The sequence below is a fragment of the Falco punctatus genome, assembly GCF_963210335.1.
Source record: "Falco punctatus genome assembly, chromosome: 6".
Lineage (NCBI taxonomy): Eukaryota > Metazoa > Chordata > Aves > Falconiformes > Falconidae > Falco > Falco punctatus.
The window spans coordinates 29,068,257-29,095,862 of record NC_137585.1 but is presented as its reverse complement, the minus strand read 5'-3'; the positions used below and the strand labels follow the sequence as shown (position 1 = coordinate 29,095,862).

The window sequence follows — 27,606 nt, the reverse complement described above, 5'->3', positions numbered from 1 at the left end:
AAAAAAAAAAAAGCAGAAATTAAGACATCAGATTCTTGATTCTGCCAAGACATGTCTCTGCATGACAGGAGGCCCTCTACTGCCTGTCTCCAAAGGCAGATGCTTTGAGCATGATTCACAGTGGAAAACAAGAGCAGTAGTGCAGTTACTCCACAGTAGAGACAGATGTTAGCAATTAATGCAGTGCAACAAACATTAGAAACGGCCATTTAGGGGCTAAAGAGCAATTGGATTAGTCTTCAGGGTCACATATGAAAGCCAAGGCACTAACTGCCACTTGACTTGCTTAGAAAAGAAAACACTACCTGGGACTACAAAATTGTAACCTCAGGGCTGACATGACCTAAAGACCCAACCTAAACAGGCTCTCACTGGCTGACACCACCTCATACTGACAATAAAACAATAGATTTGCCTAAGGAGGCCAAGCATATAATTGTGACTTTGGCACTTGATAATACGTTCCTGATCGGTCGTGCACCTCACCCCTTATTGTGGTCCTTCATGCATTGGGCTGGGGCACCACTTTCCAGAGTTAATATGAGAAAATAAATTACTTTCTCAATTATGTGATAAACGCAGTCATGATTCATGTCAAAAATAGAATATACTGTGATAAGTGTAATTGTTGTACCCTGTGTAAATCTGGGACCTGTATCGCAGCTGTGGTGAGTGGGCGTGTGTGGTTCTCCTTTGAGACAATGTGATGGCTTCCCCTTCCCCTGAGGCAATCGCTGCTTGGAAAAGCCCACCAAAGGAGATAAGGAAAGGGAAACCACGCCAGGGAAGGCCCGCCGATGGAGACAAAGACCTTGAGATTTGAAAAAACATGCCAAAGGAGAGCCAATAGGAGGAGAAGGCGAATCCTAACGACCCAATGGGGAAAGAGCAGGACGAACATCTGGCAAGAAGGGATTGGTCATGATCTGGGCATAAAAGATACTGCTTTTAGGACTCAGGTGTGCATGTGGTGGAACTAACTGAGTTCTCTGCGCACCCAGTGCTGTTTTTGCTTATTGTTTCTCAACCTAAATTGATTGAACCCAAAATAAAATTGTTTTAATTGTTATCGTTTATAACAATTCTATACTGAGCATCCTTGTCTCTCTCCTCAGCTGGCCAACAATTGACTGACACAGGATATAACGCAGGAGAGCAAAGCGTTAATGAAGGGGAGAAGCCAGCCAATGACCATCTCAACTAGCAGCTCCACCTTCACAGATCAGAGTTATTTCTGGTCACTACCAAAGACGTCTGCTCTACCAGAATTACAAGATGAACACCACTGTAGCAGCATGGGGAAGGAAAGCTGTCATACTGACTTTGCATTCTCCAGCATCAAAATATGCTGCACTATTCATTTATCTTCTCACAAATAAAAGAAGGCAAATATATCTTCATCAAAAGACTTCATTCTTCTGGTTTATTTTTCTAGTGAAAGTAACTGCAGTAGCTACATTTTTCAGTAGCTTGAAGTTGCAAAGTCCAGGATCAGGTAATAAACACAAGTGTTTCTGCTTTATTACCTAAGGCAAGTCTGTTTCCACTGCATGATTGCTACAGAGTGTAGATACTCATCTTTCAAAAGTGTTAAAAGGTGTCTGTGGCATGCAGTGTGGCAACACATCCAACACCATCAAATGCCTTTTCTGTATCGAATTCAAGTGCTCTTGCAGCTCTTTCTGTGATTTATTCCCTGTATATTCTATATCATTTGTCTTGGATTATCAGAAACTGAACAGTGTAGGAAACAGCTTAAATGAAAAGAGAGATTTTTCAGGGTCACTGAACTCACTAAGGCGGCCAACTGAAGTCTTATTCAGCCTGTTAAGAAAGTGTTTTCATAGGTTTTCAAACACAAGCCTAGACAACCGAAATTATTAATAAATATGACACAAAGAAGAATCTTCCTCAGGCTTTTAAAAAGGCTGCAAAACACAGCTAATAATTATTAAAGCAATTTATTATGGGAAGTCGCAGAACCTGTAGAAACCTTTCCTGCTATATTACCCACTATATTGCTTTGTATTCTAAGTTTAAACATTACTTATTTCCCAGGAAGGAAAAAAACCTCAATCATGCTTCTCATGCCTACTGTTAAAAGCTTTGAAAGGTAGGAAACAGAAAAGGAAACACCAGAAAAACTTTCCTCCTTCATACAGTACCTAGGATATTTTTGCATTTAGTCCATCCTCTAAAGTGAAAAAATTAAGGCAGAGAGATTTATTGATATGATTCAGTAGAACTGCTTTTCTCAGACAGCCACTGCAATAAAAAACAAACTTCACAATATCAGTTCCACTTGCATACATGCTAGCACTTCTCCGATCCAAACAAAGCCAATTATTTCAAAATATTATACACTCATTGCAAACTTGAAGCATAAGCGATAGCTATGAAGCTATGGAGAGAACAAGCAAGTCAATGCCTTTCCAAACAATAATGGAAGAAGCATGATTCACACCTCTTCAGAAAATCCTGATGCCAGCCAGGACATAAATTAAAGGAATATTTTCCACCTATAAACTCAGATCTGTAATCTAAGTTGAGTACTTGTTGTTGCCAAAACCTGAATAAGGACAAAATGTCACAGATCAATACCATCAGAAGCTCTGCAGCATATGCAAAAGTATTCACTTTTGATACAACTGTTTTGAAAGAACCAGACAAAAATTGCCGTGACAAAGGACAGGAGAACAAATTTTAAGAAGAAACCAGGCTCCAAGTGTGCTAATGATGTGCTAATGACAAGGCAGATTATATCTTTTGCTGGAAGAAAAGAAGTATCTAAAAAAAATAATCCAAAGGACTCAGGAAATGCTGAGTAACTGAAAGATGACACACGCAGAGGAAAGGTACAAAATGTTGCAGTAAAGGTGATGGGACAGCATAATCTCTGGTTTTGCTAGGAAGGAGACTGTGGCTCTACCAGAAGGCTGACCCACTCTCAGATGATGGGAAACTTCATACAGGCTGGTTCTCCATGAAGTTGGGAGGCAGGGTGTGGGAGTGTGGGTGAGCGTGTGATCAAGCAAAGTATCTAGTCTGGTTTTCTGATATGTTTGCTAATTACAAATACGTGTAAGGAGCATCACTTAAGCCACAAACCCTAAGCAACAGAAAAGGAAGATTTATTATTCAACATATTAAAATTAACATACAGAACCAGCATTTACCCCTATGTGTATGCGATTTTTCAGCAAGTTGTGTTTTTTTTTTTTTACATTATCTGCAGACAACCACTTACGACAGCAAACCAAGACTGAGACTACATTATATAATAAAGTTTGCATTACCACAGGCAAAGACCTCTGCTTTGAGCTAACCAAACACCTGTCAAGGAAACTGAACATTTCCAATTACTTAAAATTTGTCTACAACAGAAAAATACAGTTAGGGTGAACTCTGAGACTGTTGTTATCAGGATCATACTAGTCACTATGAAGCCACTGCACAACTCGGTGCCTCCAAGGATGCATCCTAACCAGTCACAACCATTAATGATGCCTTTGGGCTATGCTGTGTGTTAGGCTATGTGGTAAAAGGCTCATTCCCAAGAACACAAAGGAGCACAAAGAAAACCTCAGTAACCTGGTAAGAGAGGGAGAAGCCCCAGCCCTCCGCCCTCTCAGGGCTGCTCCAAGGGAGCCTCAGCCCCAGGGGCCAGGAGGACACCCTGTACCAGACAGGGTACTACCTATGGGAGTACCAGACTCATCATGGGACAGAAGGGAAGAGCTTTTGGGGATTGCACAGAACTTATAATGGGATGTTTAACAGACAAATTGTAAGTGGGAAGAGGAAGGGAGCAAGATGGTTTGGAGGAAAACGTGCTCGGTATAACAGAAAGATAAAACAGGAGCTGGTCACACATAAGCAGGGCTAGTCAGTATGCTTGTCTGGCATCAGATCACCACAGTCTTCATCATAGTTGCACCAGGAACTGCAGCAAGCGAGGGTGCATGTGCCAGTGTGTGATCGCTAACAGCTAGCCAGCTGGACAGCCCCTGGGGAAAGTGGCTGGGGAGCCAGGGTGCACACGTGTGCTTCTGAGACCCAGAGAAGCCAGCTACCAGAGACCAGGAAACCCACCCAAATGCTGGAGACACCATTGGGTCAACTGAGTGACGCATTTGCATGTATGTACGCACATGTGTGTGTGTGAAAGATATATATATATGCTTCCATGCATGAGGCAGCTGGAGATTATAAGACGCAAGGGCCATGTACAGGGCAGAATGAGCCATCACCTGGATGGATACACATTGCATATTTGTATGTATTTTCCAGTAACAGACCAGAAATGGGAACAGGATGACGCCATTGGCATTTGCATGAGCAAAGAGCACATCTGTCTGTGTTCATCTGTGGGACTTGCTGTGTACATACATATGAGTGCACTGTGTACATCTGCTGGTGTACACACCTATCAGGAATACTTGCTCAGCCTTACAGCTAGTTGGACCTGTGGATATGGATCTGTGGCAGCCACTTCCCTATCAGACAATGGGTTTTAGGAACTCCTAGCGATAGGTTCAACAAAACAGATCTCATAGTATATCCAGAAAGTTAGAAGGTAAACCAAGCAAGATTTACCGATGTTGACAAAGTAACTGGTTGCCTTGGAATTGATTTGTGCAGAACAGCAATTGGCTTATTCAAGGTTTTGGTCTGCAATGCTGCTGAAACTTTTACAGGTAAAGAATAGCTGGAAGCTGTGAAGCTTCAGCAAAGGGAATTAAATTACCAACAAATCTTTCCCAAGCTGGACAAACAAGGAAGCTTTGATCAGATCTTTCAGAAATCTGAGGAATTCAGATTCCATCATGAATTCCCCTAAAAGTAAAATTGAGGGCAATGGAAAGCAATTAGCAGCTTTTCAAAAGAGCTCAGCCATTAACCACCATAGAAACCTTTTAATCCAGTCTGAGCTTCTGCAAAATACAAAGCAAGAATTTAGAGATGAACCTGAAATGTTAATCCAGTGTTCTAGGAACACAGCTGGAAAGCAATGGCAAAGAGAACTTGAACAACTGGCAGATGACTTCACCATCACCAACCACAGCAGCCCTGACAGTTGTGCAATATAGCCATGCCCATTCCTGCCAGATCAGCAAATACACATAAATTAATAACTGACTTCTATCTACACAACTGTCCAAAAGTAGAAACCTCTCCTACAGATCAGTGACAAAAAATTGATGGTGGGTAAGGAAGGCTTGGAGGAAGTGAAAAAAAGAGAGCTGCGATACTCTTTCAAATCCACATCTGATGTCCCACATGTGCCTTATAGCACAACATGCTATAAAAGCAAGAAAGAAATTATTAATGATTGTAACAGAAATTCCAGTAATGACTCTCATGCTTTTTGGTTGGTGGCTATTCCCCCGCATACACAAAGGCAATTTGCGACTGCATAGCTGCAAAGTACTTTAATTTCTGGTGCAATACCAGCCTCACTGCTAATGCACACATTTACATTTAGATTCAGACAGATTTTACCCAGACTTCTACAGCTCTGGTGAGCACGGACCCTACTATCCATATGGTAAAAGCTGCCCCTGTGCAATTCTAACAATGAATAAAATGTTGTTAGCACCTTTCTTATTTTAAAGAACTGGTTCCCTTATGATGAAGAAATAGCAATATTTAAAGTGTCATAAAAGAAAACCAAAACCAAAACTCAAACCAAAAAAAACCAAACCAAACACACCAAAAAAAAACTTCAGACCACAACAAGAACAAAATAAAACAAACAGAAAAAAAACCCCAATAACCAGAAAAACAAACCAAGAACCCCAGCAAAAATAACAATCAAAAATTCCACATTTATCAACTGAGAAGTGTCATCATTGAGACTGTGATTACTACACACAAGGCAGTACTCAGCAAGAATTCTCATACCTAATCTGAGTCCACAGACCTAGATGTTTCTAGAAAGCTTAATCAGAATTTGCCATTTCGGGTTATATCATCTGCTGAAGTTTCTGGCACTTGGTTCATTGACTAGAACGCATTGCCTGTTTGGAAGATGTCTGGTAGACATACTCAGCCTGACAAATGGGCTGAGCTGTAAGCAAGCGCCGGCTGGATGGAGCCCAGGGGGCTTTAATCTTTCCGTTACCTGCGAGATACATATTTGCTGAGAGGTTTGTATTTTTTTATTTCTTTAAACAGCCATTTGGAAGGAGCAGCAACCTTTGCAGGGAGGAGTATCACATAGGTGACAATGACAGCTATGCCTGTCACCCCAGTATGGCTGGTGGTAAGGCAGTGGGACAGCTGTCCAGTGCGTGAGCTGGGTCCCACCCAGAGAGGTGAAGGAAGAGGGGACACATACAGGCACAACAAGAAAGCACTGCAGCACTGCTCCTCCTGTAGCTGTGCAGAAATAAACCATCATCACCGCAACCGCAAAGTCTAGTCTAAAGTAGGGTGCATTGTAAAATTTGGTGGAAGAGCTGGGAGAACACCCCTGAATGATGCCAGGGAAGCAGGCTGCTCCTGGGCTGTCACTGTGATGCCATTTCTGAATGGTGTTATAAACTGCCTGGGTGCTTCACAAACTCACAGCCCCCTGTGTGGTTTTTGGGGGCAATACACCCAGGACACCTCACACCCCCATAGTATTTTATTGGGTAACGATGGTAAATGAAGGCTGAATTATTTGAACTGGAGGCAGAGGAAATTTGACATGATTTATTGAGTCTTTGTCAAACAGAGAGTGACAATTCTATATTAAACAAACAAACAAACAAACAAACCTACCTTAACTTTCCACCTAACCCAGATCAGTTGAAATTAAATTTAGGTTGTATAAGAATAAAAACTGAACACTGAAGGGAAGGAGTGAGGAGCTGTAGCGCAGATAACTTTGCAGAGACAGGATGGGATTTAGAGAGGACAGGACACCGGAGGTGTCGAGTGCTGAAGAGTCAGGAAAGGAATGTGCAGTTGTTCTTTCCTGCACAACACCTTCATGAAAAAGCAAAATATGAAAAACAGGTGAGTGAAAATAGTAGAGAGAGGCTCTCATATTCAGAGATTAATTCTCACTGAGTAACTGACCTACCAGTAAGCGATGTGGAAAACTGCAGAAGGAGAAGAGCTTGCTGCCTGGAAACAGCAACTAGAAATATTCTTGACCCTCTGTGAAAGTGCAGAAGCCTCTAGCCCTGCACAAACTAGCCTCCAAGCAGGGTGCTGCACAGCTGCACCCCTTCATGTCTGCCACACCATCCACTGGTAATGAGGGGAGGGGGTAACAAGCCTTGTAAACCCATTCTTGCAATGATGATTCCTATGTAGAGCAGGAAAAAAAAGTAGCAAGAATTACATTACCCAGTACATTGCTATGTATTAAATGCACATACAATTTGATATCTGAATTATGGATTATCAAGCTGTCCAGTTCCATATGCCCTGTTGTAAAGATCACATGCCTTCACCTTTCTCTTCACCCTTATACCCTGACTGAGCAGACCTATAGACAAATGATGGCTGGTAACAGTGCTTTATCTGAAGCAGTTGTACTCTGGAGCACAGAACTAACCCAGGAACAAGCATGTTTAAAGCAAAATTTCAGAAATTAGTTGTGGAAAATAATTTTTACCATGTAACATGAGAAACTATGTATCAGTGGCCCTGTCTGCACTTTGCTTTGACCTGTCCAAGTTACTTTTACCCTAGCAAGCTTAGGCACTGAAAGCAATTTAAACACAGAAACTGGGGACACCATCACTAGCATTCCAGATATTGACCTGTCTCCTTTGGTAAGTTCTATAGATTGCGTTGAACTCCCTGCTAAAAATACCCAGGCAAGTTTCAAGTTAAATTAGCTTTAAATGTATCTACAAAACCACCTCTGCTCTTTGTCCTGGTCCAACCTGTGAAGCTGCTGACTAACCAGACTATACCCAATGCTGGGCATGGAGACCAGCCCTGCATTGCCAAAAGTGCTCAATAATGAACCCCGAAGTGCCACCAAGTGCCTTTCCCAGCAGAACAGTAGCCTTCTGCTTAATACAAAAATCAAAAATAAAATAAAAATATTCCAGCCAATCCCCTTTGAAGTTATGCAAGAATAGAGGACGCTGATCACATATGCACATTGCTGAATAGCAGGAGATTTCAAGGAGCACTATTTTTGCCTATAGACAAGCTCGACTGTAAAAGCAGATAAATGTGACATTTTTCAGAGGGTCAGCCCTGCAGTGCCAGCACAGAACTGAATTTGGGAGGCTCAGGGAGATGATAAAATTAACAGGAGAGCTGCTTTCAAGTCGCAGAATCTTTCTTCTGGGAGACTCACACACTACACTGACAAATACACAACTTCTCTGCCTTTAGCCTCATGTCCAGTGACATTATCAAGAACAAACTGGTGTTGAGAACCCTGCTTTAGGCTGAAGGAAGAAGAGATGTTGAACTGGTTATCCAAGGGCTGCTGGAAGCTATTTTGTGCTGGGGAGAACGATAAGCCACGTTAATATACTCCAAGATTTTAAAAGCACAATTTAATTGAAAATGCATTCCCTCAGGGGAAAAAAGCTCAAAATGGGATTTACTTGACCAGACATTGTGGTGGCTGTTATGGTGATTAAGAAGTCTGAGATAAACTGTGACTGGAACATATATTGACATTAAACCCTTTAATCAAAGAAACAAACACATCATTAACAAGCAATAACTCAGAATGATGGATAATAATTTTAGTTAGGATGAACTGAGATCTAAATCACAGGACAAAGTGGGAATTGTGCATGCCATAACAAATATTTTGCATTTTGGATGACCGTGGTTTCACAGTATTGGTAAGATGAGGGAAGTGAATTACACCAATTTTATCTTAAGTATGCTTTATATTGAATAGTGAATGCCGTACCACTTGTCTAAAGGATGACGCACCTATGTGTAGTTAAAGGTCAGGAAATGTCCAAAGACCCTTATTGCCACATGATGGATGTACAGACTGCTAAGTCCTTGGGTTGGTTGTCTTTAGAAGGGACATTTTGTCTTAGATTCCTGTTGTACATGCAACGTGGCGAAGATGGAGACTTTAAACATGGCCGCTAAGGAATAGAGTCTGCGCAGAGACAGCTCCTCAAGGACATTGCACAGACATGAGATATGTAAATGAATTCTCAGAATTGTAGTGAATATGTAAACAATTTCTTGGAAAACTAATGAATAGGTATGAGTAGCTTGTATAAAGGGGGGACTGAAAAGTCCCCTCGGTGTGCATGACTTTGGTGGAGCGATCCCACATGCACCCAGCGCTGCCGAATAAAGATAACCTCCGCTCGTCTGTATATTGCTGACTGATTCTTCAAATCAATTTGGCAACTCTGGTGGGACCTCCTCTGCTTGGCTGCGGGACCCACTGAGAGCGGGGACTCCCTAGGGTACCCCCGGGGATTTTCCCAGAGGGGCTCCTCATCTCATCTGGATCACTGCAGGAGCAGGCAAGGACTCCATCTTATGGAGCGAAGGTACTATCTTTATTCAAATATTATATTAGTTCTAAGTATTATATTAATATTATATTTTAAACAGTACTGTTTCGGATTCTGTTCTGGGACCGGTCCATCTGTAAAGCTGTCCGTAAGGTGTAAGATCATTGTATGCTTATGCAGGATGGCGTATACCAGGTAGCTAGCATCCCAGGTATACATCTGATTCTGTTTTGGTACCCGTTCTGATATTAAGGGAATATCGTCGAAACTCTGATTCTGTTTTAGTTGGGAGACAAAAAAAATAAATAAATAAAACAAACAACCAAAACCATTTGATAATTTGACGTCTATCTGTATAGACAGGATTAATAATTATAAGGTTACTAATAATAACTGTTATACTCATTTATGCTGGAAATGTGAGAACATTTCTGTATTAAGTATATTATGAATGTTGGTATGTGGTTATTGTCTTAAACATCCGAGGGGTGAATGTGAACCTCTATATGTTTTAAAGTGTATATGGTGTAAAGAATTATTGTATGTATGGTGGGAGCAAGAAATTGAATGCCCTAACTGTAAGGTTTGGATGCCTTGGGATAAGAGAAAGAGCTGTAAGTGAAATTAGAGTAGTCTGTGGCTGGGATAGCGATTGAGATAATATGGGGGGAAAACAAAGCGGTGGAATAGTAAGAAAGAGTCTGTTGGGATGTGTTCTAAGTCACTGGAAGGAAATAAGGGCAACCTGGAGGAAGTGTGAATAAGAGGACTTTGGTTAAGGACTGCAAACAGTGGTGGCCCCTGTATAAGTTAGGGGACGGAGAGAAATGGCCCTTAAATGGGACATTGAATTATAATGTTTTATTACAGTTAATGTTATTCTTGAGGCGAGAGGAAAAATGGGATAAGTAATGTGTGCAGATATGTTTGTGTGACAGGAGTGTGGGATTAACACCACCTGATCCTCTGATTATGGCTTTAGAAAAGGATAGGAAAAACTGAGACCTAAACTAGAAAAATGTTCTTGTTGAAATTTTTGTGGAAAAAAAAAAAAAAGAGCGCTCAGGTTGTGGTTCCTTCTGTGGAGCAACCAGAATGAAACACGTTGTAAGATAAAAACTTGTACTAATGTATGCAAGATCTGAAGCTGGGGGGTGGAGAATCAAAGACCCTGTGAAAGTGTTAAAGTATTGGGGTGAGTTTGTACAAACCCCCATACTCGCTCGAAGGTGCGGCTGAGTCATGCTGGGCGCATGGCAGGGTGTCTGCTGTTTGCCTGCAAAGGCTGATATGTAAGAACACAGACTTAAAGCAACAAGTAGCAGATTTACATTCAGGGTAAGAAAGAGTTAAAACAGAAGTGCTGTTGCAGAGGCAGGCTTGTGTAACCTGCAGAGCAGGAAAAGCATCTTCTGCTCAGAATCCTTCCAAAGGCAGGAGGAAGGGGTTGCTGTTGCTGACAATTGAGCAGAAGGACCTGAAAATGTTACCCCAAGTGCTGCAGCATTTGCAGTACAACAGGACCGGTAACGGCCCCTCTAGGGCAGGGAATGGGTCTGAGGAGAATAAAGGTGAATCTTTGACAGGGAAATTTAGATGTTTGAAAGTTGGTTGTGAAAGACTTATCAGGATGATCTAACAGGACTAGATAAAGGTTCCAGTTGATTGTTACTAGGTAATCCTGATGTAGAAAAGTTGATAGAAGGAACAGGGAATGTGTACAGAAGTTAAGAGAAGAGCTGGGTCGTGCTAAACTGGTAGAGGAGACAAGGCAGAGACAGAGGAGGAATGTCAGGTAGAAGTGAAAGAGTGAAACCTCTCCTATGGGATTGGATCAGTGTGCACGTTTTAGGGAAAGTGGAAACTGGAAGCGAGATTGCCCTAAGCTAAAGAACCAACAAGGGGTTCAGGTGAACTAGGGACTAGGAAAAATGAGGTGGAATTTTTAGTGAATACAAAACCAACTTATTTGGTGTTAAACTTCAGTGAAAAGAATTTGTTACAGTTGTGGGAGCTGCTGGCCACCAGGAAGAAAACCTGAAACCTTTAAAGTACAAACTAAGAAAACAAATAAGAATGCCAAATTGACCAAAATCTTTGTTGGGATGTGATTTATTAGAACATCTAGACATTTAAAGAAGGAGAAATGAAACCAAAAGTTAAAAATGATCAATTAATTGAAATCTTGATCTTATCTTTAATTCAATAGAAAAGTGGAAAAGAGGACCTCCCTGAAGTAAAAGAAATCTTTAACCAGATATATCTGGAAATAAATTCCAGGTAAGGCAAAAAATGTTTTACCTGTTACAGTAAAAATGATAAGCGGGAGGCCTGCCTAGTTCAGGTAAAACAATATCCCTTGGTCAGCAGGGCTGTAGGGGATATTGGCATGAAAACTAAAATAAAATACACTCTGTAATAGTTCTACTAATGTAAATCTGTGTGTTCTACCATGACAGTGACTTGTTATAGGATGCGCAGATGAAACTCCGCATTGACAATGACGTACAAGGAATAAGGTTGGTCAGGTACCTCCTACCATAGTCAAGGGCAAGACTGGGTCGGCCTCTGTGTTTGCCACCAAGAAGAATCTTGAGTTCCGCTGTTGGCTGCAACCCAGTAGGTACTGAGTGGTGGGAACATATGACATGCCAGACCTTGATGTGAGGAATGGCCCCCTCTGTTACGAGAGGGTCATCCAGGAAGGAAGAATACAAGATGGCCCATTGAGGCACTGATTTGGAAATTGGAAACCGCCTGGCCGACCATGAGGCCAGACGAGTAGCAGAGGAGGTGGGAAAGGAGGAATTATCCTTAATACCAGACAGTAAAATCCAAATTGTAAGTACAGATCAGGAGCCAAACTATTCTAAAGACGACCTAAAGCTAATTCAGGACATGAATGGTAAAATAAAATTAAATAAATGGGCTTATTTGACAGATGGCTGTATAGTGGTACCATCCAATTTAATATGGACCACAGCCTAAACAGAACATTAGACTCATTGGGGAGCTAATACGTTATCTAAAAGTCTAAATCAAAAATTGATAGGGCGAAACTTGTACACTACAATAAAGCAGGTGACTCAACAATGCAAAGTGTGTTTACATAATAATCCCAACGTAGCAAATAGAATAAAACTAGGGAACATTAGTAGAGGAAATTATCCAGGACAACAGTGGCAAGTTGATTTTTCTGAACTCCCAAGAAAAGGGGGGTACCGATATTTATTAGTTATGACTGATACATTTTCAGGTTGGCCAGAAGCTTTTCCTTGTTGAACAAATAAAGCAAGAGAGGTAACGAAGGGATTGTTGAATGAGATTATTCCCCATTTTGGGGTACCGGCAACAATCTCTCCTGATAGAGGCTCACACTTTTATGCCAAAATAGTACAACAAGTGAGTACAGTATTAGGCATAGATTGGCAATTACATACTCCTTATAGGCCTCAAACAAGTGGGCAAGTGGAAAAATGAACCATTTACAGATAGCGAAAATAGGACAAGGAACAAATCTAACTTGGTCACAATTTCTTCCCTTGGTATTATTAAGAATCCAAACTAAGCCAAGAACAAAGGAAAATTTAAGCCCTTTTGAAATATTATACGGGAGACCGTACCAGTTACAATTTGCTGGAGAAGATCTAAGACAGTTGGGAGAGGGATATTTGTGTGAATATGTGAAGGCCTTCCAGGGACAATTAAAGGTTAGAAATAAACAAATATTGGGAACAAGGGCCAGAGGGTTAGATCAACCAATCCACTCCTTTAAACCTGGTGACTATGTGTATATAAAGACTTTTTCAGGGAAACCTTTAGAAGAAAAGTGGTAAGGACCCTATCAGGTACTGCTGATGACCTTCACCGCCGTCAAGATAAGAGAACAACCAGCCTGGATTCACTATTCGCGGATAAAGAAAGCTGAAAAATCATGGGCCATCACCTCAGCAGGACCCATGAAACTACGGTTTATTAGATCATAATTGTCACAGCAATAATTTCTTTAATTGTAATAACTTCTAGAAACACAATGGACTGTCAAAAGGATCAGGGCTATTTGTGCAGAGCTATTCTGATCTTAATTGTAATAACTGTTGTAGAGATATTAGAAACTGAAACATGGGTAAACAATACCTGTCTTCAAACATTACAAATAATTGTTAATGCCACGAAAGCTAAGGAATGTTGGATATGTACCTCTCTTCCTAAGGGAGGCCTGATAACACCCCTGTATGGGGTGGCCTCCCAAAACTGGAATTATCTAGATGGCAAACGGCTTACATGGCCAGACTTTTGGAAAAAGCCAGGCAATGGTAAAGGATACTGTCTATATGATGACAAAATGTATAAGCTGGGTCCTAGATTTGATTTGCAAATATTAAATCTAACCACCACAGTATTCATGAAAAGTGATAATAACTGCCATTGGAAAGCTCGAAGTAAAACAGGAGGACCATGCCCTGGGAATCCAGGGCAAAACACTTGTTCCCAATCTGATGGATGGAATGATTAAACAGACATCCATAAGATATGGAACAAGGTGCAGATCCTGCATGAAATTACTAAAGACAATTTCTCATGGAGTTTTGAGGCTATATGGAACAAACTGACTTTGTGGTTACCTAATTTATAATGGTTAAAGCATACTTTTGTTATAATACTTATTGTAGTAGTTTTAGGAATATTAATATGTATATTACTTCAATGTTTTGTTTGGTGCTGTCGAAGAATGATCATAAGATATGATGATTTTCTGTAGCTGTAAAAGAATTTACAATAGCTGTTAGAAAAAGGGGGAATGAATAGTGAATGCTGTACCACTTGTCTAAAGGATGACACACCTATGTGTAGTTAAAAGTCAGGAAATGTCCAAGGACCCTTATTGCTACATGATGGATGTACAGACTGCTAAGTCCTTGGGTTGGTTGTCTTTAGAAGGGACATTTTGTCTTAGATTCCTGTTGTACATGCAACGTGGCGAAGACGGAGACTTTAAACATGGCCGCTAAGGAATAGAGTCTGCGCAGAGACAGCTCCTCAAGGACATTGCACAGACATGAGATATGTAAATGAATTCTCAGAATTGTAGTGAATATGTAAACAATTTCTTGGAAAACTAATGAATAGGTATGAGTAGCTTGTATAAAGGGGGGACTGAAAAGTCCCCTCGGTGTGCATGATTTTGGTGGAGCGATCCCACATGCACTCAGCGCTGCCGAATAGAGATAACCTCCGCTCGTCTGTATATTGCTGACTGATTCTTCAAATCAATATAGAAGAGAGTTGTAAGGCATGTGAGTCACTGAAAGCCTCAGACCAGTGCATTACACCTTCATAAATTTATTGCTTGCACCACTCTATAGAACACAAATATTCTTATGCATCCCCAAAAATTATTCAGTCCAAAAGCAGTAGAAATAAATAGGTCTAGGACAAAACTAAACTTATTTTCCCAGTGACTTACCATTGGAATTTGAGTACAGACCCCTTTATCAGCCAGCATAATAATTCACTCGGCCTCAGCAGTGGGAGCATTTCTGTATCTCTTTGTGTTAACAGGAGAAAGAGCATTATCCCCGTTCCAGTGCTGTAACATAAACAGTTCTGACCACTGCACCACCACAGCTGAGCCCCCTTCTTCCGCAGTGGGTTAGGGTTGTAAACTGAACATTACTTTCCTTTTCAGTGGCAATAACACCTCTGGCAGTTCCCAACACGCTCATTCCCCCTGCACACACTGTTCCTCAGCAGCACTGGTGCTTTTCTTCTCCCCTATGCCTTGCCAGAGTACCTGAATGGGCAAGGGGCAGAACACAGGTAGAGCAACAGGGCTGCTTGCGCTGGTGCTGCTGCCACCAAGGTCAATGCCATCCAGGCATCCTAGGCTCGTCACATATGTTGTAATAGCTCAGCAACGTTCTCTCAGTGACAACAAGAGTATTCAGTTAATATGAGAAATTTAAGGTACATTTTTTACTTGGAAAAAACATTCCAGCATTTTCAGCTCTTATGGAAACTGCTTCACGAACCAAGGGCTCCCTTTGTGCATGAAAAGAAACCACCTCTTGTCACATATGAGCAAGGATGGTAGATACTGGATGTAAGGACCAGAAATTTGAAGAGACTTTGCTGTGCTTTCTTCCCATTTCAGCTATAATTTCAGCAGTTCCGGAGAGCAGGGTGAGAACGATAAATTCTTACTGAACAAAACCATAGTGACCTTTAATGTGAATTGCCCTAGAGCTCCTAGGCCTTGGAGAACATACCAAAAGTTAGACTGGAAAATAGCTGTCAGCTGGGAGGTCTGCCTTTTGCCACACCTGTGATAAGCCACAAGGCAGGGGAAAATAACATGCCCTCGAAACACCACAGTTCACATGCAACCACACTTTTTTCACCGTTAGCAGCTAAAATTTCTGTACAGTCCTTGAGTACAACTCGGTTTCTGCCAAGACGTAGCTGAAAGCAGGCTGCAGCAAGTCCACCTGACACCAGCTTCTGGGTGTGCCCTTCTCTCACCACCCCCAGAGTGCCCTGTCAGCCCCCAGCACACCCTGCTCCCTCACAATACCAACACCACAAGACCTACACATGTTGTCTTGAGGGTCATTGAGTACATTGCAGGTCAAGGCTAAGATGTACGCAAAAGATGATCTGCAAGTCAGCTCTAGCTCATAGGACAGCTGTGAAACACACACCCTATGTGGCTTAGATGTACTCGGACACAACAGCCCCACAAGATACGGGGGGCAACCATGAAGCAGACATAACTTTTGTGTACCTCTTTCACCAGATCTCTGTAGAGCCGATTGATTTTCCCCCACAGAAAGCTTATCTTTATCTTATGTACCCACCAAAACAAAACACCATGCAAAAAGAGCATTTAGGTTCACCAGTCAAGCCCTGAGAAGGCCACTGCCATCAGCCATGCCCATGCATGAACTCAGCAAAGAGACAGAGCTTAGCATCTCCGGCATGTACCGCATCCAGCGGGCTACAGCAGTTTCACACCAGAGCTGGCTCCCTCCTGGCCAGCTGGCAGGAAGCGCTGAACAAGCCCAGGTTTGTAGAGTACTGCATGGAATTACCTCTAGCCTGCAAAACCATCATCCTAAGCATCATGCCTTTAGTCGAGAAAATTATGTAGGCCACGTAGGTTTGCTTGGTCCTGCCAAAAGCCTCCAGCGATCCCTCCTTTATTTGTTGCTGCTTTCTATAAAAAAGGTGATTGTTATTTTTTTTTGTTAAGTGTAAACAGGAATGTTTGGCATGAAGAACTGTTCACTTTCATGTGGCTTGTGGCTTTCTTAGGATCAAAGACTCACATTATAGGCACCCAATAACATTTTCCAGCTAAATGAGAAGCAAAAGAAAACCTGGAATTTGAGTTAAACTGATTACATAAGACTTTTGAAACCGAAGTTAAACATAGAATTTTGTTTTGAAGTCTGAAGTTTTAGGGCTGCAAAAGATTAAATAAGCTTTACTCAAAATGAATTAAGACCCTCTATTTAAGGTATTTCAGATGGTATTCAGTTAACCTACTTAACATCCAAGGAAATTTATTTAGGCATAACTGAATGAAAATATTTTTGTCAACAAAGGAAGCAGCAAATGCCATTGAAACACAAAATATAGTAAAGCACACAAGTTATGATAAACAAAAATAAACATAAGAACAACATGGGCTGGAGGTTAGAGCAATCAATATTTTCTTTAAAAAATTTTCAGGTGCAGGGTATAAAAATAGTTACTGACCTTGACACAGATGCTAAGCAATAGCAGGTCACAACAGCCACATCACCACCCTGGAGGAAACTCGAAAGGGAATCAGCACCTTACCACCAGAGTAACAAAGGGGATTAAGTAGGAGCGGAAGGTCAGCCCCAACTAAGGGACACATCTACAATGCTGAACGTGGAGGACTGGTAATGGTGTCCGTTGACAGTCCACAGCTCAGCAAGGGATAAGTCAGCACAACAAGCCACCTGAGAGAGAGGACTGGAGACCACCACCCCACAGCAGAGCTCAGGAAAAGACTAACAGACCCAGGCTGAGCTGAAATAGCCCTCAGGCCACGGTGGGCCCAAGGTGAGGCTGGTTGATGAGGTTGGCTGATAAGGTTGTTAAGGCCCATTAAGCAGTTCTACAAGTTGTTCTTGAGGCTATGAGGGACCTTGAGCACATGGTCATGGGTTGCAGTGCATGCATGTGTGTGAAACTGCAGAAGTAACTGAGCGCAAGATGGCTAAAGGACATGCAATAGGGGTCTGAACCTATGAACTTCTGTAACCTTCCCAGGTGTCAGAACTTATGCACAAATCTCCACGGCAAAACAAGGTCAAAAAATCTGAATATGGAATAGGACAACATTTAAGAAAGCTTGGAACGAAGCAGATCAAAGACCACTTGGTGCTTCTTGTTTAGAAATCAAATTATTTATTTTTTATAGTTGTAATTTCTCTTTTCTTCATGCACACTGTATTTTCAAGCACCATCACCAAGAGGTCTCTAAGCTATTTCCCTTCCCCTGGCATAGCATCAGCTTTTGAAGAATCATGATTCCAGAGGTTGCTTCCATTATTCAAATCAGAAGCCATTTTGGGTACTCAGCTCACAGTACTGTTAAGCAACTGATTTTCAAAGGATGGATACTTAGAAAAAATTAACAGCCCCTCAGGGTTTTTGAGTTGGAGGCATGCAAAAGTCTTATTTGCTTTTGAAGGTGCCAGGATAGAATATTTCACCACTGTAAAAAAACAAAACAAAACATGTCACAGTGCTTGTTTACTTCAGCTAGAACCTGTGAATCCCATTATGGGCCCTAAAATAACTATGCTTTAAAGTTCAGCAAATACAGTTCTGACTAATTTGATGACCTGTAAGCAAACTGTGAACTTAGGTCAAATTACCAACTGACCTATTTTTTCCAGAACAGAACATTATATAGAATGGCCGTATGGCTAATGTGTACATTCATACAACAGCAATTTCCCTGAGGAGTCTGCAGCGCAGAAGCTAGTAATTATGTTATGCAACATTTTCAAAACACACTCCACACATTCACGATCAACCACACAATTATGTGCATGTGCCTGTAATTTTGCCTTCTGAACTGTGGTTCTTCATAGGAACCACTGCTCTTGCAGCAATGTTCTTTGCCCACAGCGAAGTGAGAGGAATCTGAGTCATGAGAGGAATCTTGCAGGAGCTCGTCTCTGTGCCCTAGTTTTCACCCAGGATTTCTACAGTCCGTGAGTTTACCAGCTGAAAGATGACAATCCAAAATAAGAAGCCAATTAAGATGAAAGCAGTGACTGCAGAGTCCTCCAAAACTGTGGCCCCAAACCCTGTGCTTCACTTCATCCAGGACACCTTCCCACTGACAACCTTCCTGTGCGCAGCTGCTGCTGCATCATGACAGCCAATTACTCCTATTCGTCAATGCCAGTGAGAAACCTCTTGTGTTAAACCTTTAAGCCTGACCTTTAAACAGCTATGGTAAGACACACAACTTTGTCAATCAGTGGGAGCTGGATGCCTAAACTGATTAAAGAATTGGAAATCTCTTGGGTTGCTCACAGTGCTGTTAGATCCTCAGATTCATTAGAAATTTTACTATGTACCTGCACCCTAGGGATTTTCAGTAAGACACACACAATTAGACATATTTAGACATCTCAGTTTTGAAAACAGAACTTAGTTGCTTCTGACCCACACCTCATTCTGCAACCGAACCACAAAACTGTCTGATTTTTCTTTCAAAGAATCCAGAAGAATAAATTGGTAGGATGAGCTCCTCTGGCATCTACCTGGTGTTCCCCACAAGACAAATGCAGATTTTTTTTAAGAACCTAATAAACAGTAAAACTACCAGGGTTAATTAAACACTAGAGTTACTGGAAAAACCTCTGATGTTAGAGGCACAATTTGCTGTTATGTACAAGTACATGCACCTGAGCTAGAAAATTAAAATTAATGAAGATGGAGGGTGGGGAACACTAAAGCTGTTGGATACCTTCTAACCTAGGTCACTGCAGGGTCCTGAGCATGCAGGTAGTGGGTATGTCCATGTGCTCCCAGGTGGTTTGGGCAGAGAGCAACCTGTTTCTCCCCTGGGGAATAACAAAGTATGGTGGCATTTTTGAGACACCACCAGGCATGCCAGCAGAGTAATGCACCTGCAGAAAGGATGGAGCCCTCAGACATGTTGCAAGCAATGCTGGGTCTGAGGAGTGATTTCCACAAGGATTTGCAGGGGGGATGAAGGAGGAGGGAAGCAGTTGCGGGGCCATGGCTGCGGCATGCACCGCTGGCTCTCCAGGCCAGGTGACGTGGGAGGCCAGGCCTGGATGGATGCATGGCTGCAGCTGCATCCAGGACTGCAGCAAGCACCTCCAATCCAGCGCCTGGAGCTACCACACTGAGAAGGACTTAGCACCTGTGACGGAGCCAGAGTGTTCAAGAACCACTGGATTGTCAAGGCTTTGCCATGTTAAGTGCAAAGCAATCTGAGAGATGAGGCCACAACACAGCCCTAACTGCTTTTAACAGTGTGACAAGCCCACCCCAGGTCCCCAGCAGTGCAAGGCTGGCCCTTGGCTACATACACATACTGCAGCGGTGTTACTGCTACGTCCACATCTTGGCAGGAGTTACTCCATTGCACAGAACACAGACTCACAGGAGCTTCTCATATATCTTTAAAGAGCTGGAGAACAAAACTGAAAGGAAACTATGGATAATAACCAGTGTCATGGTAGGAAAATAAATAACCAAACTGTGTGGAAAAGCAGCCCTGTCAAAGGAATATATATTCTGTTGTCATGTTTGTTTTAAAGCTTTAATAGGTAAAGGTAAACGTTGCAACATGTGAGTCCTGCAGGCAGGAGTCCATCTGCATGATGCTCACATAAGAACCTCATGGTTAGGAAACTCCAATCCCAGGGGATGATACGTACATTTGTTAATGAGGTCTGCAATGAGGAAGGCAAATATTTCAGATCTTGCCTGGTCTTCCAGCAACATTCAAGACTGAGTTTTGCTGACCAGTGTTGTGTGATGTACATGTGATGTGTACGGGTCACGACAGCTGCACTTCCAGAGACTTCCAGAGGCTGCTGTGTGGCATAGCAATTTTGTGAAAATTCATCAAGCAAGTCGGAAGCTATCTCTTCAGAGCACTGAAATGAGGGCGCTGGCAGTACTACTTAGTCGACACATATGGCGCTTTGCTATGATTTCCATTTCAGAGTGTACTATCACTTATTCTCTGTTTTTCTCACAGCTGCTCACTTCCAGTGTTAGCACACCCAGAATAGCCTGCTGGTATATAAATAGGGTTCTCCCTCTGCTGCGCATGGCAGTGCTGCAGGCTGTACCATTCCCCATCTAATTTTAAGATAGTGTTAGTGCCATTAATATCATTTTGTGTCTTTCCATACCCATACCCAAAAGCCTGAGACACTGCAGGTTCCTGGGGTTGCTTATTCTAAGGGATAAGACAAATGACAAGCAGTTACATCCCAATCTAATCAGCAGGGAAAGCAACATCAAGGAAAAAGATCTTACTAACTCCAAGTATCTACCACATGATTCTCATGAGGTTCAGAATGAGCACTCATCAAAGCAGCCCCACCTATAAAGGAGAAATATTAGCTTCAAAGAAACCCCGGGCTTTGGGCAACACGGTTCTCCAAAGTCAAGCGTGTGGTACATCACCACCAGAACCTGACTACATGACCATTTGGGGCATTGTCACATTTCCCAGCCAAGAGATGCTCATCTCTGAACCCTCACTGAGTTTCACTCAACTAGTTGCAGCCAGGCCCTGGTGTCCCTAGTTATTTCACTTTTCTGTCCTGTTCTAAAGTGCTGCACAGCCTCATGTGTCATTTAGTCGGGTACCTGACACCTACCTGCTGAGACATTGTGAAGGGCAGCAGTCCCTTCACACCTTGTGCTGACAATAGAGAAATATGACAAGGTGCAGTTATGGTAGCTAAAAGTAACTGTGCCCCAAAAGCTTCAGGGGAAAGATAAGGGTAGAAGATAGGATTCGAAAAATTATTTTTTATTATTATTATAATTATTACTACTACTATTATTGAACAGATTCTAATAGTAAACACCTTAAAGAGGTACCAAGAAATACTGAGGCTTCTGCTTTTTTTCTCTAGCTTGATATATAATTTCTGTTTTCAGTATGTCCTTGGAAAAAGTTTGAAAACTGTGTTTTGCTCTTAAAGTGATTTTCCTTTTTCCATTTGGCAGATTCCTTGTTGTGATGAACAAAGATGAAACAAAAAAATGATCAACAAATCAATAGATTATTTTCTCTCTCTGCCCAGACTTATACAACCACTAATATCAGGGCATCTTTGTAATAAAAATATTTTCATTTTCTATTTTTACAGACTATTGTATGCTGGGATCTTGATGTCTGGGTGGCACCCCTAAATGTCACTGTAATAAAAGGCAAATATAAATTAGAGGTGTTTCAGCTGTTTTCCTCAATGTATTTTCAACCAAAATAATAAATGTTCTGTGGTCTAAAACATCCAGTTTTCCAAACAATAAACCTGACTATCAATTTAAAATAGCTACTTGCACTGTCAGCAAAAGTTAAGATTGGATTTTTCAAAAACTAAAACACTCCAAACCAAAACATTTTCTATTTTTACGAATGGTCAAGATTCTAATAATTATACACAATAAATATGCTGTCCAAAAATACTGGGAGAAATGATGGTCATGTTTCCAACCACTTGGTTGAATTAATAATACCACACAAATGCTCCCTCTGTTGGTTGATTTTCAAAACCTATTCCAAATATCACAGTAGCATGCATTAAGAGAGTATTTTTTTCTTGGGGGGGTGGGGTAGGGGAAAAAACCCAAACCCCTAAAAAACCCAAACTCTATAACCCAAATTGTGGCACATAAGAATAATTTGTTCAAATTATTGCCAATCTGCAAAACAGGATTAATTAACTTTTAACAGCCATTAGACCAAATTATTTTGATCCAGAACTAAATAGTATTCACACATCAGAACTCTTAAAATTTAATTTTGGAAGGTTTGCAGGCTAATTTTTTCTGGACCAGGGAAAGTGCTCTCTTGCAGTGGAAAGAATACTACTGTTACTTTTCACTGGAGTGAAAAGGCACCACTGTGTATCATTAAGAAAACAGTTCTCTATTAGCATTGACAACAATAATACTAAGGACGAATTTGGGAGTTTTGTTTATGCACAGTAAATTTCCAGCAAGTAGTTCTTTAGGAGCAGGAGTGGTTTTGTGCAGCAAGGAGCCTTCCCGAGCCTAACAGTTGCCATCAAGGAAAAAAAAAATTCTGTTTCCATGGAAACATCGGAGGTGGACCAAGCATGGATTAATCAAAATACAATGAAGCCTTTTTGCAAGGTACTAGGAAAAAACCCAGTTTAAAGTGAGCACCGCTGCTCTTTCCTTCCATTCACTCTGGAAAGCATGGGAAATTCTCCCCAAATATCTATGTGACATACAGTTTAATGAGCACAGTAACAAGTTAGGTTTTCTTACATTTATAATTAGTGTGTGGTTGTGAACTAGGAGCCAAAGATATATTAACATGAAAAAAAGAGAGGGAGTGAAATAAATAATTTAAAATTATATTTACATTTCTCTTCTGTTTGCTACTGATTTTATTAAGCAGCTGTTTATGTGTTAAAAAAAAAAAAAAATAGCTCTTTCTGTATTCTTAGTACTGCAGGCTCGATTCTTAGTACTGAAGGCTCCTTTTGGTATTCTAAATACAAGCTATGCATTAGGGATTTGTTGTTGTTGTTGTTACAACTATACATGATATTATACCATTCTCAGCTATGACCAGAGAAGTTTCTGCCACTAGAATTTAGTTGCAAGTTCTGCCATTGCCTAGAGATGAACAAAAGAGACTACATAAAAGCCAGCATCCCTTCACCAATGTTCACAACAAAGAAGAATGACAACACCGCTCCATTTTTATAAAAGCCCTTCCACTGAAGCGGTTCTTTTGTCAGTTCTTTGCGTTAGCAAAATAGACACCTTTTTTTTTTTTACAATGCTGAAGTTAATTTCTAATTATTCTATTATCAAAAGATATTCAAAAGTGCTCTGAAGATATAAGAGCAGCACACAATAATTACAATGGAAATGAACAAATGTCAAATGACTGTAAACCCTCCATTTGTACACAACACCGTGATACTAATGCCAGAGACACAAAATGCGCTTCCACTTCTAACCCTACCTTGGAGTGAGGCTCTGCTCTGAAAAATTGCCAGCAATAGCATTGGCAGGGTTCCACTTTTGTGTTTTTCAAAGGTTTGGTAACAAATATGCTCACAGATTTTGCTCCTTTTTATTTTATTATTTTCCAGCAGGGATCTGAGAACCAAGCTGGGTTTTCCATCTCCAACATCACCATTAGTAACAAAGGCTTTGTCAGCCAAATTATGATTACAATAATCTGTGTGTAATCTCTTTGTTATTAAAAGATTTTTTTCAGATATTACTCGGTGAAGAAGTCCCCTATTGGCAAGTGACATACGTGGATACCTTGGTGCATGAGCAGGATGAGTGCTACAGGCTCCTACAGGTTTAAATGAAGTAGAAAGCAGCAAATGCTTAATTTCTGTCATTCAGGCAGGCAGATATGACTCCGAACACACAACAGCTTGGGTTGTGCAACCACACACTGCAGCAGCACATCCTAAGAAATAGATTACAGTCAGCCAGTTATTACTTGTATTTTGAGAACTGTTAATGTGTTAGATATAGCCTGGGCAGATAAGCCGAGCTAGTTGCTTTCAGGGCGGTTCAGGGGCATGCACAGCCCGCTATGCATGCAGCAGTGATGTACAGAAGGCACATGGGGCACCACAGGGGACCAAGAGCAGAAGGAGCTGCCCAACATAAGTTCAGGTGAGTCTTTGCAAGGGCACAGGCATGCTGAGTGGCGCAGATGTCCACACCAAGGTGCCAGCCACGGGAGCTAGGGACATATGGAAACACAGCTTCCACTCCAGTGAAAACATGGCCATGCGTCTTGGGCACAGGGAGGAATTAATTGTTCAGGGATCACAGGAGAGGCCGTCGCACTCCCATTGCTGGAGGCTGCCCTCCTAGCCCAGTTGCCACACCGGAATGGAGGGGCAGGAGCACCCCTGTTGCAGCAGGGCCAGCACAGCTGGCTGGAGAAGTGGTCAGGCCAGGTGGCAAGCACAAACCGCATGGCTGAGCAGCCCAGGCTCCACATGGGTCTGCATGTGCTGAGTGACACCGGGGCTGGGAAGCACAAGGAGGGGTTTGGGGAGGGCAGGTGGAAGCAGATTTGGGAGGTTTCCCTGTCTCCCCTTAGGCACTGCCTCCAAGAGCTTGCAGACCCTTGCTAGCTCTTTCTGCCCGCTCCATACCACGTGCCTACCCCAGCCCACCACCCTCACAGGCTGCTGCCTCTCCCGCCAGCCCTGGCCCACACTGAGCCTTTGGGGCTACGGTGGAGGGGCTGAGCCTGGGGTGTCCCACAGGGAAGGGGAGAGGTGGCCCTGGGGACCACCCCGAGGAGCCTGGCAGATGGCTCTGCTGTCCCTGCAGGGCTGGGTGTCCGATGGCCCGCTCCAACTGTCCCAGCTCACCTGAAGTGAGTGGTCTCCTGCCCCCCAGAAGCCTGTGAAGAGGAGGAAAGGTTTTACACATTATTTCTTTGGCTTATATCTGAACCCGATCAAGACCAATTTCTTTCCCCCAATATATTCTTTAAGATGGCAGAATCACTGAGGAGGTGCACACAGGTGCTTGCCCACCAGTTCAGCTGCTGCAGGCTGCAGTGTGCCCCTCACACCGCATCAGCCTGAGCCAGAGCTGGCGAGAGCTGGGCGAAGCTGCGGCATTAGGCCCGGTGCACCGGCACATCCCGGCCTACCGCACTGGCATTCCCTGGCACACCGCACCGGCAAATCCCGGCCCACTGCCTCTCACCGGGAAGTGCCGGCTGGCCCTGGTGGAAGTACCTCTCAGAACAGACATCTCCCTGCCACCCGGCGCCTTTCGCTGGGAAATTAAATGAAAAGGGGCGAAAGAAGCATCTTTCTCCTTGCTACCCATGGCGTTACCCCACAGGCTGATAGATGACGACATATATATACACATATAATTTAAATTTTTTTATTATTGTTATTATTTTTTTAAGGCAGACACCACCTCTCCCCACACGTAACACTGTAGGCCCCGGCCCGCGGGCAGTGCGGTGGTGGTGGGGCAAGCTGCCACCTCTGGCTGCCCAGGGCCACCTAGTAGCTCCCGCAGCCCCAGCCGGTCCCACCACCCACCCTGTCCCCACAGCATTCCCAGCTCCGGGAAGGCTGGCACAGGGGGGACACCCCGCTGCCTGCCCCACCTCACCACCCTTCGCCTCCTCCTTGCTCACTCAGGTCTGCTCAGCTTTTTCAGCCTGCCCCGCCCTTATGTTTTCTTAATAATATATTATATACATAATAATATATTCACGCTAAGAGGCTGGTTATCTCAGTGGGAAAGGCCTGCAATGGATAAGGAAGCGTGCAGCCCGCTCCCTTTACTCAGAGAGACATATGGCTTAGGGGGGACGCATGTCTGCGTGAAAGTGAAATAAATCAGACCATGGTTAGAACAGGACTCGCAAATTGCAACCACATGTCCTGGAAAGATTTTCATTTTGTTTAATTAAAGAAAATAATAAATAATGGCATGGCATCCAGCTCAATTACTTACACCAGTAATAAAGAGTCAAGACACTGTCATGAGAAACAGACCAGTGCCTACTACAGAGATCAGTTTCACAGAATTTCAGTTTCCTGCACCAGCAACACCTTGTTGAGCGGCTTTTCCCACATCAGTGTGTGCTCCTGGTGAGGGACTTGGGTCCAGGCTCCTGGCAGGGAGGGAATGAGCCCTGGAGACTTGGGGGAGCAAGGAAAGGCAGCGAGGGGCAAGGAGGGGAGGTGCAAGGGCATCAGAGTCCAAATCATACCTGTTAGGTAGTTGTTTCATCGGGAAGGAAAATGCTACAGGTGTAAAACACAAAGCCCAGGAAGTGGTCTTTTTACTCACTCATCAGAGCGGAGCTTTATAGGATTTCTGCAAGTCTCCAGCTGGAAGGTGAGCAGCGGTGCCAAGTCCTGCTGGCAAGCTAGTAGGAAAGAGTAAGTCCTCACCTTTTTTTCCTTCAGAACCCGCACATTATTTTCTTTTCGATAACCTTTTATTTTGTCGCAGGGGTTCTTCAAGTGGAGCAGCTCCCCCAAAAGGGATGTCCCATTCTTGTACATCTCCCATCATTTCTGTGCTTTGATGTCTCTCCAGCCACTTCTGGCTTCCCACCCTCAAGCTTCCAGACATGTCTATAATGACTCAAATAAGTTCCTGCTGTTGTCCAAATCTGTGATTTTCTCTTTGGTTTTAATGAACCGATTTTAACTGTTATTTTATAGGTTCAGCCATAATTGGTACAAATAAAATGTTAAAATGGCAGACCCTGAAAGAATCATAACAAGCAACCTAAATGACAAAACTCTTATAAAAAACCCAAACTCTTTGTGAAATGCAGTTATAACACTAAATAAAAACTTCTCTGTACTCAGAAATTTAAACTAAAACATGGCAATTGGGTGACTGAAGCAATGAACATGCAAAGAAGGAATCCAGTGAATGCCATGTAATATCCAAACTGTAAATAGAAGTATTCCAATAACATTTCTTATTATAGAACTTTATTCTTGGTACATTTATAATATCATTAGATTAAATCTATCTTCATATACAAATGTGCTCTTATTGTCAGCAAGTGGAAAATCAGAATGGATCCTGTGTGGGAGGAAATGGGGGAGGAAGGTTCGGAGGGTCAGCTGGGGTTTGGAAGGCTAGATTATCTATCTCCCGAACACGGAGGTGATGTTACGTGTTGTGGCTTAGGTCAACCCAACAGCTTGCTGTCACGGAAAGGGGACAGTTATACTTCACTCTCCCCTGCATGCTTCATGGTGTCAGGTCTGGCACTCACTTCTCTTGACAGAAAACCAACTTAACCAGAAAAACTAATGTCCCCATTCTCCCACTCCCAGAAAGCTACTTAAAAATGGCTTGTGAG

The 27,606-nt window shown here is 42.5% G+C and overlaps 1 protein-coding gene across 2 annotated transcripts in view; it reads left to right on the top strand.

Annotated features, from left to right (window-relative positions):
- AKR1D1 (aldo-keto reductase family 1 member D1) overlaps positions 1-27,606 on the top strand; it is an 87,130-nt gene continuing 59,524 nt past the window's right edge. The window contains exons 1-2 of one of the 2 annotated variants that reach the window (XM_080391284.1): positions 1-11,735; positions 11,915-27,606. The exon at positions 11,915-27,606 is cut by the window's right edge and continues 23,480 nt beyond it. The gene's annotated coding sequence lies outside the window, so the exon portion shown is untranslated. The other variant, XM_080391283.1, reaches the window with a different exon arrangement.